The 16,553-nt window shown below is 48.9% G+C and overlaps 1 long non-coding RNA gene across 1 annotated transcript; it reads left to right on the top strand.

Annotated features, from left to right (window-relative positions):
* Positions 1–9,472: 9,472 nt before the first annotated feature.
* Positions 9,473–16,484, top strand: LOC105104493 (uncharacterized). The gene is made up of 3 exons (XR_838578.3): positions 9,473–9,778; positions 9,982–10,098; positions 15,987–16,484. It is a non-coding gene; the product is annotated as an uncharacterized LOC105104493 (long non-coding RNA).
* Positions 16,485–16,553: the final 69 nt, after the last annotated feature.

Raw genomic sequence — 16,553 nt, 5'->3', positions numbered from 1 at the left:
GTAACTGATTAAGCGTGAGATCTTTTTTTTTAAGGTGGAGAACAAACATAGAACGTTGTTTTCTTTGTTTGTGATTCTTATTTTGACTATATAATGCAGATATAATTGGGTAAAAGAGTTAAAGCTTAATCCACATGACGGGGCCATGTGTGGTTCTTCACGACTCCCTCATGCGAGTAGTTTTGCTCACTGAGTTGTTGGGACGCCCAGCAGGGCCCCGGCCAATGACAGGTGAGCGGGCCAAGAAGGACGAAACACAGGCCTGCCTCACGTGAGCTCAGGGCTAATGAGGAACACGCGGTCCAAATCATTTGAGCTGATGTCTGGTAACTTACGTCATTAGAGTCCTGCTCTGATACGTTAGTCAACATTGTTAGCATCAGATAGACTTTGCTCTTTCCTCTATTTCTTGGGTTTCTGAACGTGTGAGGCTCTGAATGACTCAAAGGTGAACAGGAGGGAGCTGATCGGGAGGATGGGAGAGGCGTGTGGGTGTGCACGGCACACTCAGGAGGGAGGCTGGTGGTGCGGACGGCCACGGGCTACCTTCAGGAGCAGCGAAGGACACAGCGTTCTCACTTTCCATCGCGTAGTTAATTAGTCTTCAACTTAAAAAGAAAGTATGCATTTTGCAACTTTAAACAACTCATAAGGCTGCAGATTAATATTTCAAAACATCACATCACAGTAAGCATGTTGGGCTAGGTGTTATGCTGGGTTTTTATGTTTGTCTGAGTCTTTGCACAGGGAAGCCAGGATCTGCAGTGTGTAACCCACTTCTAACCGGACCATATCCAGTTGGAGAAGACGTTCTGACGGATATGTTTTGAGAGCTCCTTAGGCCCGGCCATCGGTGTTCTCTCACCCTGGACCCATAGTACACATATGTCTTTTAAAGTCTTCCATGCCCTTCCATCTGGGGCATGAAAGCAGGCCAGCACCGTTGCCCAGGACGTCCCAGGTCCCACCTGAGGCTGGGCCTTGGTGCCCCAGGTCTGTTGCCCTTCTGTGTCCCTCACTTTCACTTAGCTTCCCAGGAGGTGCTCTGCCCTCTTCTTCAGTTGTGAAGTCAGTTCATAGCAAGGAAAGCTATTTGTCTCTGAACCTGCCTTCAGAAGTGAGAAGAGAAGCCTTGGAGAGTGAGGAAGAGAGAGAGGAAGCAGAGCCCCGTCCAGGTGATCCTGGGGCCTGATCTCCCTTTGAGTAGAGGAGGTAAGTAAACGCCTCTGAGAAGTGTCCCCACGGAGGCCGGCTGGCCGGGACGGGCGTGCAGGTGAGGCTGCCGTCGTTTCACCTGCTTCCTGCAGCAGGAGGTGCTCATGAGCCCACTGCAGACGGTGTGGCCGCCGAAGGGGTATCAGTCAGCCGGGGAGGCTCAGCCAGGAGAGTCCTGCCCGGCTTCAAAGCTCTGGTTGGACTGCGATCACCAGGTCCTACTGAGCAAGACCTGAAGGTGTGGCAGGGGCCATCCCGGATGGGGCTGGGAACAGGCAGGTGGTGAGAAACACTTAGAGGCCCTACACACTCTTCACCCCGAGGGTTCCCAGGGTGCCTGACTCACTGGGTATTCTGGGCCCAGTCAAATCTCAACAGAGAGGTAGAACAGTCTGTGCCCTGAGGAGAGCCGTCGGGACACAGCCACAGACCATCTCCGATCAATATTCATTCCAGCCTGTTGAGAAGAATGGCCGGCATCGCTCACAGGTGCTGAATAACTGCTGTAATGTATGAAATTTCCCTTCAGCGCTCAGAGCACACAAACAAGCAAGTCACTGTTTTGTGCAGAATTAGATCACGGGACATTTTCTATACAACGGAAATAACAAAGAGCAACACTTCCCCAAGCAGAATGTTAAACCTCTTGTTGCAAATAAATTACACATCTTTGGCACTGCAAATGAGATGTTACTGTTACAGAAGCACTAGTAGTATTATACACATCCTTAAAAAGATGCGCATCAATTTATTCCAGTAGTAGACACGAGATTTACTTAGATCTTCACAAGATCAATTGGGTCACTTTCCAAGAGGAGTGAATATTAAAGGAGCTGAGAGTGCATGCAGCCACGGCGAGGGTTAGAATAGCTTACCAGTGTACATCAAAGACTTAGCTACCTTAAGCTTCTACAAAAGAAGTTATTTTCTTCACAGTGGTATATGCTGTGCATGCAGAAATAATCAAAGTTGAACTGAGAAAAGATGGATGCGAAGAGATCTGACACGGGTTGGGAGGGAGCTTGGTTGTTTCGTTGTTTCATAATTCTGAGATGAGGTGGACCCAGGACTATCTGAGAAATAGATGTCCCCAGGCAATAGGATTTGCCCGAAAGAACTGTGTTTACATGACACGTAAATGTTTGGTGCAGGCGTCGAACTCTAGTTGAGAAGGTAAGCTCATTTGAGTGTTGTCACGTTGCCTGAACAGTAATTGAGTACAGTGGTCTTTGTTACTAGCACAGAGTATCAGATGGTTTTAAGAAAGGGGTGACAGACCTCTCTAGTGACAATGCTAAGACCTGAGAGAGAGTTGACCATGGAATTAATGAACCATCGTTTCCACTTCTGACACATCTACACAGCTCCCTCCACGCTCTTCCTGCCGGACCGTCTGTCTGGCTTTCCACGCGGCCTGGAGGGCAGTATGGCCTGATGGGATGGGGCTCGGGTTGACCACATTCTCTTTCATGAGGGCACGTGGAGCACAGGCAGTGTCTGGCCTCACACACTTTACTCGTTGAGAATTCTCTGGAGCCAGACTTCAGGAAGGGGATTTGTGGCTAGTAAGGTTTGTGTTCTGAGAACAGCCTGATAAAATGACCACAGAATACTAAACCGATGCCTGCTAATTTCAAAACAATCTTCTTGTTAGGAAAATAGGTTCTTAAAACATCATTCAAACTGAAAGCCGATGACGTCTGGGACAAACAATGGCTTTTCTGCAATTTCTGCTGAGAGGCTCTGTTTGAACCAGAGGTTGCTGAACGTGGAAGACGGCCAGAGGGGGAGAGTGGGTGCCTTCGTGTGGAAGGGCTTCCTGCTGCAAGGCCTAGAGGGCCGGCCACAGAAACGAGGAGAAGCTGCAGGATGCCCCGCCAGGGCTCTGGAATCTGCGGCTTGGCCTCCTTATGGCCAGAGAAAATGGGTCTGTGTGAACATCCATGAACACTTGGAAGGTGGTCTAGGACTGTGATTTCAGTCACTCAGCTGTCACGGTTGACTGTCTTGGACCTACTGTTACCTTGGGTTGGACAGCGTCTAACGGCTGATAAAATTTCAGCAGCAAATGTGTGGAAAGGTTTAGGGAGCAAAGCGATTATTTGAACCTGGATCTGTTAATGGCTGAGGAATAGCTTTCTCTTCTTCCCATTGCCTCAGGGATGTTTCTGCTCCCCTGTTCTTACCCCCTTCGTTGTCCTTCTAAGGATGAGCTGATGCACTGATGGCCGCATGTCATTAGTTTGGGGTCCCTGCTTAGAAACTGCCACCATTTAAAATTTTGTTAACTTACTTCTGTGACCATGTATTAATTGTTAGTAGATGTCAGTCATTGGCATTTATGGCTTGTGTTCTGCTTAAATGTGCTCTTAGCTCTGGCTCTCCTTTCAGAAAAATTGCTAGTCTGTCACCCACGTGTGTTCCTTAGACTCCCTCCCTATAACTGCCTACAAATAGATAGAATATCTTAATTCAGTGTATCAATTAGGTCACAAGATGTAATGAAAGCGTTTGTATTCAGAACAAAAGAACTGTTGTATACAAAGAAAAACAAAAAGTGCAAATTTAGGAAAACATTCATCTTGCTGGCCTTTTCTGATAATCCATTGCACACACGAAAAAAAAAAAGCGCACCTAAGGAAAAAGTAATTCAGGGAAATAAAATTTTCAAGTGAAACAAAAAAAAACCCATGTTTTAAATGTGAATTTGCATTTGGACTTAAAAGATCCCAGTGCTGGGGTAATAGGGCAGAGCTTCCCTTGTATGGATGTACCGTTGGTTTACGACAGTGGGTTTCATAGCTCTCTAACTGTGGGGAAGCCCCCCTCCAGGGAGCCCGGTGTGAGGTGACAGATCCCTACCTGACTGATTCTAAAGGGAGCAATACGGTACCCAGAGGCGTGGAAATACCCCCAAACTGCACGTGCTCACACGCTGTCACACTAGTCACACTTTACTGGAGAGATTTTCCTAGAACATCTGTGGTGTTTTAATTGTCTTGTTCACCTTTTGTTAAGTCAGGCCTTGGGGATGAAGGCTGAAGCTAGTATAACGCCATGATGTGTTTGTCTATTTCTCTCTTCTACCCTTATCTTACAGCAAAAATGATCTGAGAAGGGAAATAAATTTTTTTTTTTATTTCCGTTTATAATGTATGCCCCCAACTGTTTTCAGATGGGTTTGAAGTCACAGTGATCCTGGTTACTTGACCAGCTGGGAACTAAATTATTAAATAATCCTTTGAAAATTAAAAGAACTTCTCTATACACATTTCTTTTTTTCCCTTCTGACTTCCTCATTTTTAGTGTTTTTCATGACATTTCAAATTTTAATCTAAGTAACAGCAATAACTCTCTTCAGATTCCCAAAATATTATAAACTAGCAGTCATTTCATGTGGCATTATACAGATGACAGAAGCCACCCATGTGCCATCCAAAAGGCACCCGCTCTGGCAGACGGGAGAGCTGCATGTCTGCAGTGGAGCCCTGGAAGTCCCTGGCAGGCATCAGTACCAGGAGGAAATGAGTAATAATGATAAAGTCAAGAATGTTTTTGTGGTGTTGGAGGACAGACCCATTTTGGAAAAAAAAACAACAACTTATAATTGGTGGGAGATGAAGAAATAGAAAAAATAACACTTGAAAGTGTTGGAAAAGATAAATACGGGGCTTGTGGCTTCCAATGATACTCATAGTTTGCATCAGTTAACTGGGTAGATAGAAAAAAGAAAAAGTATTTGAGACTGGATAGAGCAAACTTTGATTTCACAGTCAAAAAGCCAGCTTTGAAAAGGATTCAGAAGTCACGATAGAGTAAAAGAAATCCTTCTGCTTTGACTTTGAAGCATCCATCTCACTCCAGGGAAATTAGAAACTTCGTAGACACGAGTCCTACTGGAGCAGTGACGTGGGAAAACAGCTTCACCACAATAAGTCTGCTGGAGCAGCGACTCAGGTTCTGAAGGGTGTGGAGCCACTGATGCAAAATGCACTGGACTCATCATTGGAAGGGGAGTTTTTATTTAGCTGTGAAGCTGGCATGATATTTTTAGAAATAGTAAAGTTCATAGAGTTTTTAGAGTGTTGAATGTCTTTAGCAGATGACATGTCTAGGGGATGTGCAGAGTGACCGTTCTCGCCGCCCTGCCCTTCTTCGGGCTTAGCCCAGGGTGCAGCTCGGCAGGTGCAGGGGAGGCTGTGGGGCCAAGTCTGTAAATTCTCCTGGGGCAGCCAATCCGGAGTTCTTTCAGGTTCTCCAGGAACGCGTGGTTCCCTGGAGAGTACCGTGGCAGAATTTCACAACCCGGGAGGGCTTTAACCATCCATCGCCGGGTCGCCAGCCCCAGCTTGAACCTGAGGACTCTCAGGTGGAGCTCCGTGAGCCTCCCATGTCAGCCTGGAGCATCCATGGGCTTGCGCCGGGCCGCTCTGCGGTCCCCCTCAGCACTGCTGCCCCTGGGTTTCACCAGATGGAGTTACAGGGACGCTGCCCGGCAAGGAGGCTGTTGCTGCCTAACAGGAATAGTGCACTTGGCGCTGTGGCTGGGCTTTGGTTTCCTAAGAAGTGTGCTGCCTGGGTGTCCTGCCTCCTTCCTCTCTGACTCACTCAGTTTTTCCGAGGAACGGCTGCAAAGAGCTATCATTCCTCCGAGGGAGAACCAGATGTGGCCAAGCACCCAGCAGGCTTCCCTCTTCCGGAACACCCCTGCCCTCCCTGCTTTGCTCTTGTCCCTCTGCTGTCTGTGACTCAGGATCCCATTGGCAGGTGTGCCCCTCACTCACCACAACTGGCCCCATATGGCAAGTGGCCGTCAGCACTCTCCTGAGTCTAATCACGGCAGTGAGGGGGCAGATAAGACACCAAATAAAGCAGAAAATCTGTCTTTCATTTAAAAAGAAAATCCTGTTTCTTTTTTTTAAATGGAAGTATAATTGACTTAATATTATATTAGTCTCAGGTGTACAACATAGTGATTAAAAGTTTTTATAGAGTATACTCCATTTAAAGTTATTACAACACAGTGGCTGTGTTCCCTGCACTGCACAATACACCCTTGTAGCTTATTCATTTTGTACATAGTAGTTTCTGTCTGTCAGTCCTTTACCCCTGTCTGGCCCATTCTGCCTTTCCTTTCCCCACTGGTAACCACTGCTGTCTTCTCTATACCTGTGAGTCTGTTTTGTTATATTCATTAGTTTGTTTTATTTTTTTAGATTCCACATATAAGTGATAATGTAGAGTATTTATCTTTCTCTGTCTTATTTCACTAAGCATAATACTCTCTAGGTCTGTCCACGCTGTTGCAAATGGTGATATTTCCTTTTTATGGCTAAGTAGTATTCCATTGTGTATATATATATGCCATTTCTTCTTTGTCCTCATCTGTTGATGGACGCTTAGGTTTCTGCCACATCTGGGCAATTGTAAGTGGTGCTGCCACGCTCGCTGGGGTGCATGTTTTCTTTCTGAATCAGTGTTGGTATTTTCTTCAGACCTATATGCTCAGGAGTGGAATGGCTGGGTCATCTGGCAGTTCTGTTTTTAGTTCTGTCACACAACTAGGATATGAGCATATTACCATATTTTGGATCTGTTTAGTTGTCAGAAGCTTACATAAATGTTTTGATCATTAGGACTTGCTAAAGAGTGTCTGGTGGTACATGGGGTGTTACTTCATCATGAGAAGTATACGATAAGGAGTGTGAAATTCAAGATTTCTTAGCATGACAGCTGTAACATGACCCACCCAGCCCAGACCCCTGTTTCCAAGGGGAATTTGGAGCTGGTGGTCATGTCTGAGGGCTGGTCAAATGCAGAGATGAGAGGCGGCCATGCACCTGCCAGGTTTTGGGCTCTCGGATGGTGTACTGGGCATGTTTTTTAGAAATTCTGCTCAGAATTCAGATTTCTGGAAATTCAGAAACTAGACAAAGATATTTCAGTTTATTTCTGAAATATTGACTCAGGAAAAATTGTTCTGAATGAAAAACATTTTACTGCACTGTATTTCCTAGCCCACATGCATGGTGGGGACCTTCCCTCATTTAATGTTAGACCAGTTGCTTTGATATGTCAGCCCCTGGGGAACAGCATCATCATAGCGCAGAGAGCTCAGCTGTGTGAACTAGCAGCTTGAAGCTGCAGCCAGTGTCTGGGACCAACTTCTAGCTGGTGGCAGGACCCCACTAGGAGAGTGCCACCTCACCCTGTTCTCCAGGGATCTTGCCAAGAATCCACATTAAGTCCCTGGGAAATCTGAGGATGGGTGACTGGTGTCTAAAATGTTGAGAGGTGGTGTTTAATTTGACATACGGAATGTATTCATCAGCTTGTGACACGGCAGCTGGGACGCAGGCGCCCCAGGAGTGCCGACTGTTGAGGGCTCAGGGTCGGGCCCCCTCCTTTTTTCTCCCTGCGCTCCTCTGCTTGGTGATGGGCTAGCCTCACGGCTGTGCAGCCTCTCTTGGTGTGGGCAACTCCCCAGTGTGTATTTCAGTCTTAAGACGCCTCCTGCCAGGACACGTGGTTCAGTGCTCTTACAGTGACGGCCCCACGTTACCTGTTGGTCTACACCTTGACCCCCATTTTAGACTATGACCTGCTTAAGTGCAGACAGCCATTGTGTCTCCCTCCCTTGCCGTCTCCTCATCCTTAAAGAGTGATGCTTTTGAGTAAGACTTTTCTTGATGACTAGGAATTTCTCTTAAAGTTCAAAAGCCAAGGTCAAAGGTACTAAGCAGCCCCACATTCTAGCGAGTGTAGTGGAACGTTCTAGAGAATGCTGCAGGGCGGCCAGAACCATGCCCTCCCCCAGACCAAGATGTGAGAGCCCTGGCCTTCGACACTCCTTACCCCACAAACCGTCCAGCCTACAGAAGCTAGAACACCAGTTCTGGAATACGTTTTACATGAGTTGAAGATTTACCTTGAGTTCTTAGCCCTTTGGGGGTTGTACTCTGTGACCCCAAGACAAGAACTGGGCTCTAAAGAAACTGCTCCTGAAGACTGGGGTGCTTGGCACACCACATCCTGGCTGAGCACTTGTGAAGAGCAGAAGGTTATGTGTCTTCCCCCGGTGGCCCCCCAGTGGGGCATGGGGAAGGGTTCCAAGAACTCCGCAGAGGAGACGCGTACCCGCCGCTCCACTGAGATGGAAGCTGGCGGGGCAAGAGGAGAGGCGGCCGGGGGCGAGCCCGTGCCTCCTCCACCACGTGGGATGTGGGAGGGAGCGCTGTAGGGACACTACTCAGGGGGCGGCCTTGAGCGACAGCTGTTCCCTGGTGATGCTCATACATGGGAGGGCTTTTCAGAGGGAGGACCTGGCGGATCACCTACCATGTTTTCATAACACACAGGAAATATTCTTCCTGTTTGATGTAGTTCTTTCCAATCTTAGACAAATTAAAACAAATATCATAGGAAAAGGGGGAAACGCTCCTGGAGACTAGCCTTTTAAGTCCACAGAAGCACGACAAGTCATTCTTTATGGGCCCTAGGGCAGCGTTCTCTTCCTTTTCATCCGTCCCCCAGGGCACTGAAGTGTGACTCTTTGCAGTGCAGTGTCATCTCCATGACGTGATATTGTTTAGAAAAGATGCTTGCGCACTGATCACTCTGTGCACAAGCCACAGTGCAGGCACAGTGTCCGGAAGGTTTATGCTTGAAGAAGTGAGCCCTTGTCAAGAAAGCACTATTTATAGGACACTTCATCACGTGGGCATCCAGAGTGTCTAATATAAACACCAAGGGAAGATGACCATAGCTTAGTCACAAAGAAAATCACATGCAGCGAGTTCCGGTTTATTTAGAAGATTAACTACATGAACGGTGCCATGTTCTCTCTATTTGTAAGGTTTCATAGAAAAACGATATTTCCAGAATAGCTCCAAATGCCTAAGGAATATGAGAACATTCTCTTTCAGAGACATTGTAAGTGGGAAAATGAAGGATTAATCTGTGTTAGAAACAGTATGCTTACTGGGTGTACCTGGTTGAATTATTAGAAGCAAGCTCAGTTTGAGTTGATTTAAACGTTTTCTCCATCATTTCACTGTCTGTATGAGGTGAAACTTTTAACTTTGTCTCTACCTAGAGCAGAATTTCACAGAAGGAAGGAAATTTTGCAGCCAGTTGGCTCGCCTCCCTCTGTCACAGTCTCTCAGGCACGGGCATGCCTGGTCACACGCAGAGCAGGCGGGCGGGCCAGGGCCCTGCCCAGCAGCAGCGCCCCCCTCTCTGCTGCAGGTCTCCAGCGCTCGCACTAGTACCCCGCCTGCTGTTTACTAGCTGTGTGGCCTCGGGCCTCAGTTTCCTCACCAGTCAGACGGAAGGGCTCAGTTAGATCACCTCCGAGACCTCCTCCAGCTCTGAGACGTGGCAGGGCAGGCTGTGAGACGGGGTGTGTGCGCTCATCTGCAGAGTAGCCTCCGCCCCAGGGCTCGGTCCAGCTCAAGTGCTGGTTGAATGGATTGTAAGTAGAAGGTGTAGCAGCCCCAGTGGGGGAGAGCCAGCAGCGCTGGGGGATGACAAGAGGCCTCCGTGGGGTAGATGCTGACTTGCTGTGAGTATGTTGTCTGTGATTCAGGGCCTGGTTTTCAGTCCACTGAGGTTAGAGTGGGCATCTCAGAAAGAACACTGAGACAAGCCCTCGGAAGCACGGATTGTGTGTCCGCTCCTGTAGACACGGTGGATTTGGAGAGAGTTTAAAGTGAATCCCTTTTATTTTATGCCCCGCTGGGAACTGCATTTGCTGCCTGTAACCAGAGACAAGCAAGCAACAGAGAAACCACGCGGAGACCGGTGGAGCCCTCACTGTTACGGACGTTGGTGGGAAAGATAACGTCAGACAAACCTGATCTTCGTTCCTGATAGAATTTTAAGGTTGGTGGAAATGGGGAAGACAGGAGATTCCATAAATGTTTATTTTAGAAAAATACTTGGCATTGAGCTTTAATGACACTCTCTTTTGTGGAGAAGTTCTCAGTGGTTTGGAAGCTACCACTATCATTTGTGTTTGAAAGTAGCTACATTGCGGTAAATAAAGAAAAAACAAAACAAAAAGTCCGATGGAGCTAGGACACTCCAGGGCAGTGAGAAGCAATGAGGATGAGAGGGTTAAGTTCCAGAACGCCTAATGCTTAAGGGAAGACAGGGAGATGGGAAGGTACAGGTGGTTTGGAGCCATGATTTCACGTGTGATGGAAAGCAGATGAGCTCTGGAAAGATGCTTATAAGACAGAATCAGGGGTAATTTGCTAAATGAGTTCAAACCCGAAGGTTCCAGAAGGCACCTGCCAGGTTAGAAGCACGTTGGGAATGTGGGAGTCAGCAGATTGCTGTTTCCCTGACAGTGGGCCCTGCTGCCTCTCACGAGAAGCCCCCGGACGAGTGTCGGGTGGCCCTCCCATGAGTCCCGGGGCGGAGCGTCCGTCCCCAGAGCTGCTGACCTCCGCTGAGCACCGGCAGCCTCTCCCACCCGGCCTCCACGGGCCCATCTGGCAGCTCCCTTGTAAACATGCAGGTCCTACTTCTTCTTCTTCTTCTTCTTTTTTTTTTTTTAAGTTTTTACCACTAGTTTTATTTCTTCCCTGTCCATTCAATACTGTTTTTCTTTTTCTGCTAGAAGAACGTCCCGGGAGATTTCTATTCTCTCATTTGCAGAGTAACAGTAACTGTCCTTGCACTTCACTGACTTCTGAGAAAGTGGAATAAGAATGAGGAGACATCAATAAAAGAACCGTTATCTTTCTTTAACGGGTCAAGGATTTTCATGAGGCAAAATTATTCAACTGATTTGCTTATAAAAATGCCTACTTTCTGTGCTTTAAGTATGTTAACAATATTAGGGTTCTTCAGAGAAACAGAGCCAATAGAAATACACACACACACAAGAGCAAATATCCTATTGGTTGTGTGTGTGTATGTGTGTGTACACAGAGAGAGGGAGGGAGGGAGACAGAGCTGCACTCTGAGGAAGTGGCTCGTCACTTGTGCAGGCTGCCCTGCCGCCTGCGGGCCGGGGCCCCGGGAGAGCTGTGGGGCAGTTCAGTCTGAGCCCCGAGGCCTGAGACCCGGGAGTTGATGGTGTAACTCCCAGCCCGAGGGCAGGAGAGGAGGGGATGAGAGATGAGGAAGGAAAAAGGGCAGATTCCTCCTCTTCCACTTTGTGTTCTGTTCGGGCCCTGGATGCACTGGATGATGTCCCCCCACGTCAGGGAGGACTGTCTACTTTACAGAGTCCTCTGATTCCAATGCCAGTCTCATCAGAACACGCGCAGATGTAATGTTTAATCTCAGTGCCCTGTGGCCAACTGAGGGGCACCTGAACTTAAGCAGGGCAGCTTAACCCTTGCCTTCCTCCTTTGAAATCTATGGCAGAAGACGTAACGCCAGAGGACTCCCTGACTCTCCTCCCAAATACATTAAAGTGGAAGACAAAGTCACAGACGTGTGACTCTGGGAGAATACTCAGCAATCACAGGCTGGGTGGGGAACTTCCTTTACTGTGCCATGTTTTCTGGTCAAAAGCAAGTTTGCCGTCTTAGAATCTTGTGTCCAAGGTGGAAGGGGTCTTGCTTCAATGACCACCGTGTCTGCTGTGGCACTGGCTGGGCTGACACCATGGCTCCCAGGGAACGGAAGTCTCCATCTAGAGGCGGGTGGGGGTCCAGGGGCTGTAGGTAGCTCTGTTCCTGAGGTCATCCAGAGACCTAGGTCCTTTCTGTCTCGTTGCCTCACCTCCTGCAGGCTGCCTTCTCTGGTCTACAGAGGCGTGCCGGGCCCCGGCAGCAGGCCCAGGCCCCCGTGGTGGGAGGAAGCGAGGCCTAGTGCATACTGACCGTGTCTGATTGCTCTCCTTCCTTCCAGAAGCCATCCCGGGTTCACCCTGGCTGCGCCTTCTAGGATCCTATGGAGGGGGAGGAAGGTGGGAGACAGGGTCTCTTATTAAAAAGGCAAAGGAGGAAAGATACGGGTGACAGTTAGAGCCCCTTTCACAGTTACCCTTCCACGTGCACAGCTGTAACAGTAGCACAAGGTAAAGATGATGTGCTTGGGGCCAGTCAGAAAGGCGTGAAATGACCACCGGAAAGGGGTTTGAATTTTGTTCCTGATCGCGTGGAGGGGACTTACTCAGAGTAGCAGGCAGCAGAGCACTGGGGAAGTGCAGCCCACCACAGGCCCCCCTCCCTCCCAGAGCTGGTGAAAGGCATCCTCGCTTTCTGCCTGAGGACACTCCCGGCCCTCGGCAGTGCCCACCGCTCAGGCTGCGGCCTCCAGCTAGCCTCCCTGCTTCTCGGGCTCCCCTGCGTCTCATCCCGCTCTCACACAGCCTTCTCCTCCACCCGACGCCCTCCCACCTGGGCCACAGGAAGCTGTGTGTCCATGTTCCCCCCACCCGGCTCGCAGTCCCCGATGGCTGGCCCCGTGCCACCAACGGTGAGACCTCTTCTCATTCCCGCTCAGTCTGCCGCAGATGTGCCCCCAGCACGCCTGTGAATGTTCAGCTCCTAATCTTTTCATCCTTTGTTACAAAATGCTTTTCTTTTAATGCCTCTATACTTTCTGTTTGCGTTTGAAGCCCTTTTCCTGTTAATGACCTCAAGGTGGATGTTTCCCTTAATTGAAGAAAGAACAACAGCCCTCAGTGTCACCATCCCACGTCTCGTGCCTGTTGCCCCCCTGTAAAAGGCGCAGACAGAGCGGTGTTGTCCGGGCGCTGTTGACTTTCCACTCCTGAAGCAAAGGGGAATAATGGCCAATCACTGCGACGTGCCCCAGCCGGCAGAATGCACTGCTTTCAGAACTAATCACTCCCGATGGGTCCCAAACAATATGTATGTGTATTTAGGGGAAAAATCAATAAGAACATTCCTCTTTGACCAGTTGGTAAGACGGACATAACATAATGGCTTTGGTCCTAAAAGAAGCTCCTCGTGCCTTTCATCTCAATTAGCTACTGCACCAGCCCAGGCAGGGACAACAAAAGCTCCTTTCAGAAGGCCAGGTCTGAGGGCAGAAGGTAAATCGGTAATTGGATGCCTCTCCCGGCAGAGGCCTCACAGAGAGAGAATGGGGAGCCAGCTGGTGGCTGCTGATCAGCAGACAAGAGTGGGGCTTGTTCTGTGACGCTTCCTTCTGCCCGAGCTCGGGTGCGGCGTTGTATTCTGTATGGTCCTTGGTCAAAGCACGTCTTTGATCTTTCTTGCCCACTCTTTATAGAGCACTTTGTTCCTTCCCTCCTAAAGTCTTCTTAGTATCTGCTCCTAAGAAAGGCGGGGCATATGGGTGTATTTTACTTGTGGGTAAACCACCTCTTCCAGCGTCTTTCTTCTGAAAACGAGTCTGTTCTTGTGGAATCGAGTCTCCAGCCCCAGGTTTGTGGACTTGCGGCCACGCACGAGTTAGTAATGCTGGTGACAAAAGGAGTATCATTCAGGTGTTGTGTTAGGCAAGCCGGGGCGTAAAAGGCCACTGTCGGTCTGCGATGGCTTTAGCAGGCTTGGGGCGGCACAGCCCGCGGACGTGGACTTTAAGAGAAGTACACCCTGAGTAAAGGCTGAGAAGTAGTTTAACAGCAGGTGGGCTGCCTCCACGGTGGTGCCAGGACCTCTCCTTCCCCTTCATGAGCTTCAGGGTGGAGGTGAACGTCCAGGTCTGCTCTGCCGTCGTTGAGGAAGAAGAGTTGAATGGAGGAAGCCGTGACGTGGCTGTATTTCCCCGGGAACGTGTCCTAGTTCCGCTCGAGACCAGTAAGGCAGGAGCCTGTGAAGGGACAGTCATCTGCATCTCGCTTTCTGCTTTGTTTCTGGCTGAGTCGCAGGTGTCACAGCAGTGCACCTGAAGCGGTGCTGGAAACTGCATGGAAGTGTCCGCTCACCTCCTGCACAAACGCAGCGCAGTGGCTGGAGGCCTGGGAGGCCTTGGCTTCACCCCGGCTCTCACACGTGCCCTCCCTGGACCTCCTCAGGACACGGGGCAGCAGGAAACAGTGCCCTTCTTGCCTTACCACTTTTTAAAAGTTCAGTCAAGTCATAACATTTTAATGAGTTAAAACACAGGTTGGGACTCCTGGGTCCTTGGCGCAGCGGGGAGGTGGCTGGGCCCCAGCGGCCCGTCACATGGGCCCGGCTGGGAGCGCCCGCTCCCTCGCACGGGGGGAGGCGGTTGAGGATTCGCCCACGGTCCCCGTAAGAGCTGACGTTCTGTAGACTTCTGTTTGCTTGCTTGTTTGTTTTCCTGAGCAATTAACAAGAACGCTTGGATGAGTGCTGCCTTTTCATCTTATAGGAGCTTAAGTTTGGAAAAAAAGTAAATAAACCCAACTAAATAGGAAACCACAGCCGACTGCTCTGAGTGTTCACCGTAGGTTTCCCCGGGCATTTGGGGGGGGTGGTGGTGTCCCTGTCAGTGACATAGGCGGTGTGCCTTCCCGTGAAGGCCCAGGTCAGAATAACACACGTCACCTCCGGGCCACTGCTGACACTGGGGCTGGAGGAACGACCTTGAGGCGCTCACAGGGTTGACTGTTTTCCAGGGACCTGCCTGAAGAATTTCCCAAGCAGGTGCTTTTTAGATTCCTTTTTCCTACCATTTTCTCGAAAGGAGCTCTCACATTTGTGATTTTTCCATCATTAAACCAAAATCCACGGCCGTTTTACCTGCCGCACTGGCCCTGGTGCCTGGTACTGACGGCCGCGCCACCATTGTCCCCTGAGCTGCATGTGGCTTAAAAAGCAGCTTAGACTCTGAGGTGTCTGCATTATTGTTCTTCCTCGCCTTCTCAAATCCCACAGATCTGTCCTGCCCTTTCACTGACAAGACTATGTTATGTACATTCAATTGCTACTGAAGCTGTGTCAGGCTAGAAGGCGGCACGCGCTGATACTAAGAATTTTGAGTCAATAGGCAACTGTTTTAAATAAGGTACAGGATATACTTCAGATGAGGAAAATGAATCCATTTTATTCATTAAATGTGTGAAAGGGTCCTGCCGATGCTCTGTGCGCTCCCAGGCTTTGTGCACTGGCTAATTTGTCTTCAGTCACTGGTGTTGGAGCCCTACCACACCCCCCCTTTTTACCTCCTGGTTCTCCGTCTGGCAGCCCTCCTGAGAAGTAACAAATCAAGACCGAGAAGAGTGTGTAGGAAACACTCATGTGCCTACCCCGGCGGAATCCACCCCTCTGCTTTTTCCCTGGGTCAAATCTGGGTTACCCAGGTCCAAACTGGGGACACTGACATCAGTTGTGGGTCAAAACCCACAAGCAGTGTGGTGAGAACTCGAAGCGAGTCTCTGAGGCCGAAAAGGCTGGGAAAGGGTTCCTGCTTTAAGTTCAGGTTCTGAGCCCTCAGGACCTGGAGGCAGCTGAGGTGGGGTTTCCTACAAAACACAAGGAACAGTGGTAGAGAGAACGTTTATGTGAAAATTACTCTTCTAGAATTTGATACTTTCCTACAAGTGGAAAGTCTACTTTCAGACATCAGAGAAATATAAGATGCTCCTCTAAGAGAAAATTAAGCTTCTACCTGTTCTGATTTAATGGTTTAGCCAAAGAAATCATGTTCCCTTGCTTTACTTTGACTTAGAATTTCAGGCCTCATATAAGACGAAAATATTTCCCATTGGTATCTGGAGAGACAGACGTAGAAACAGAAGAATATGCATTAGAGGAGAGCTGGAAATACAATTTAAAATCTAATCCACTATTTTAATCACTAAAAAAAATGTCCAAGGAAGCTGAAAACTTACAAAGGATTTCTGTATTTAGGAAAGGAGACTAAGGAGCCAGAAGAAATCGAGCTGTGCCCTTAAGACTGTGCCTGAGGGCTCCTTCGCACCCCTGCGATGCTTCACACAGCTTCTGGGATGTCCTCTGCTGGTCTTCAGTCACCACGTGATTAAAGGAGAACGTGGCTCCCGGTCGCATTCATGGCTATGGCAGCTCCTCAGAGGGGAGGAGCTGCTGGTCACACAGCACCGCCGACGCTGCCCGGCATCCTAAGCTTCCACATACATGTCAGGCATTTTTTTTACAATCTCGAAATGTTACCAGTGGAGGAGGTTTTAAAGATTCTGTGGTCTAATCCACTAATTTCACAGAAGAGAAAACAGAGGCTTACTGAGATTTAAAGGATGTGCCTGGGGGGTAGCTAGCTGTCTGTGGCGGGGCCAGGACCAGAATTCAGTTCTCTCTGTGCAGTTCGTTGTTTTTCTGGCTTTGTGTGTAAAGGAAAACATATAAATCCTAGTAACTGCCTCTGTGTGGTTTTCCCCATGGTGTAGTAGTCCAAATCTAATGGATTGAGATTGTCATATTTTCCAAAACCTCCTGAAA

This window comes from Camelus dromedarius, chromosome 26 (genome assembly GCF_036321535.1).
Source record: "Camelus dromedarius isolate mCamDro1 chromosome 26, mCamDro1.pat, whole genome shotgun sequence".
NCBI lineage: Eukaryota > Metazoa > Chordata > Mammalia > Artiodactyla > Camelidae > Camelus > Camelus dromedarius.
This window is presented reverse-complemented; position numbering and strand designations above follow the sequence as displayed.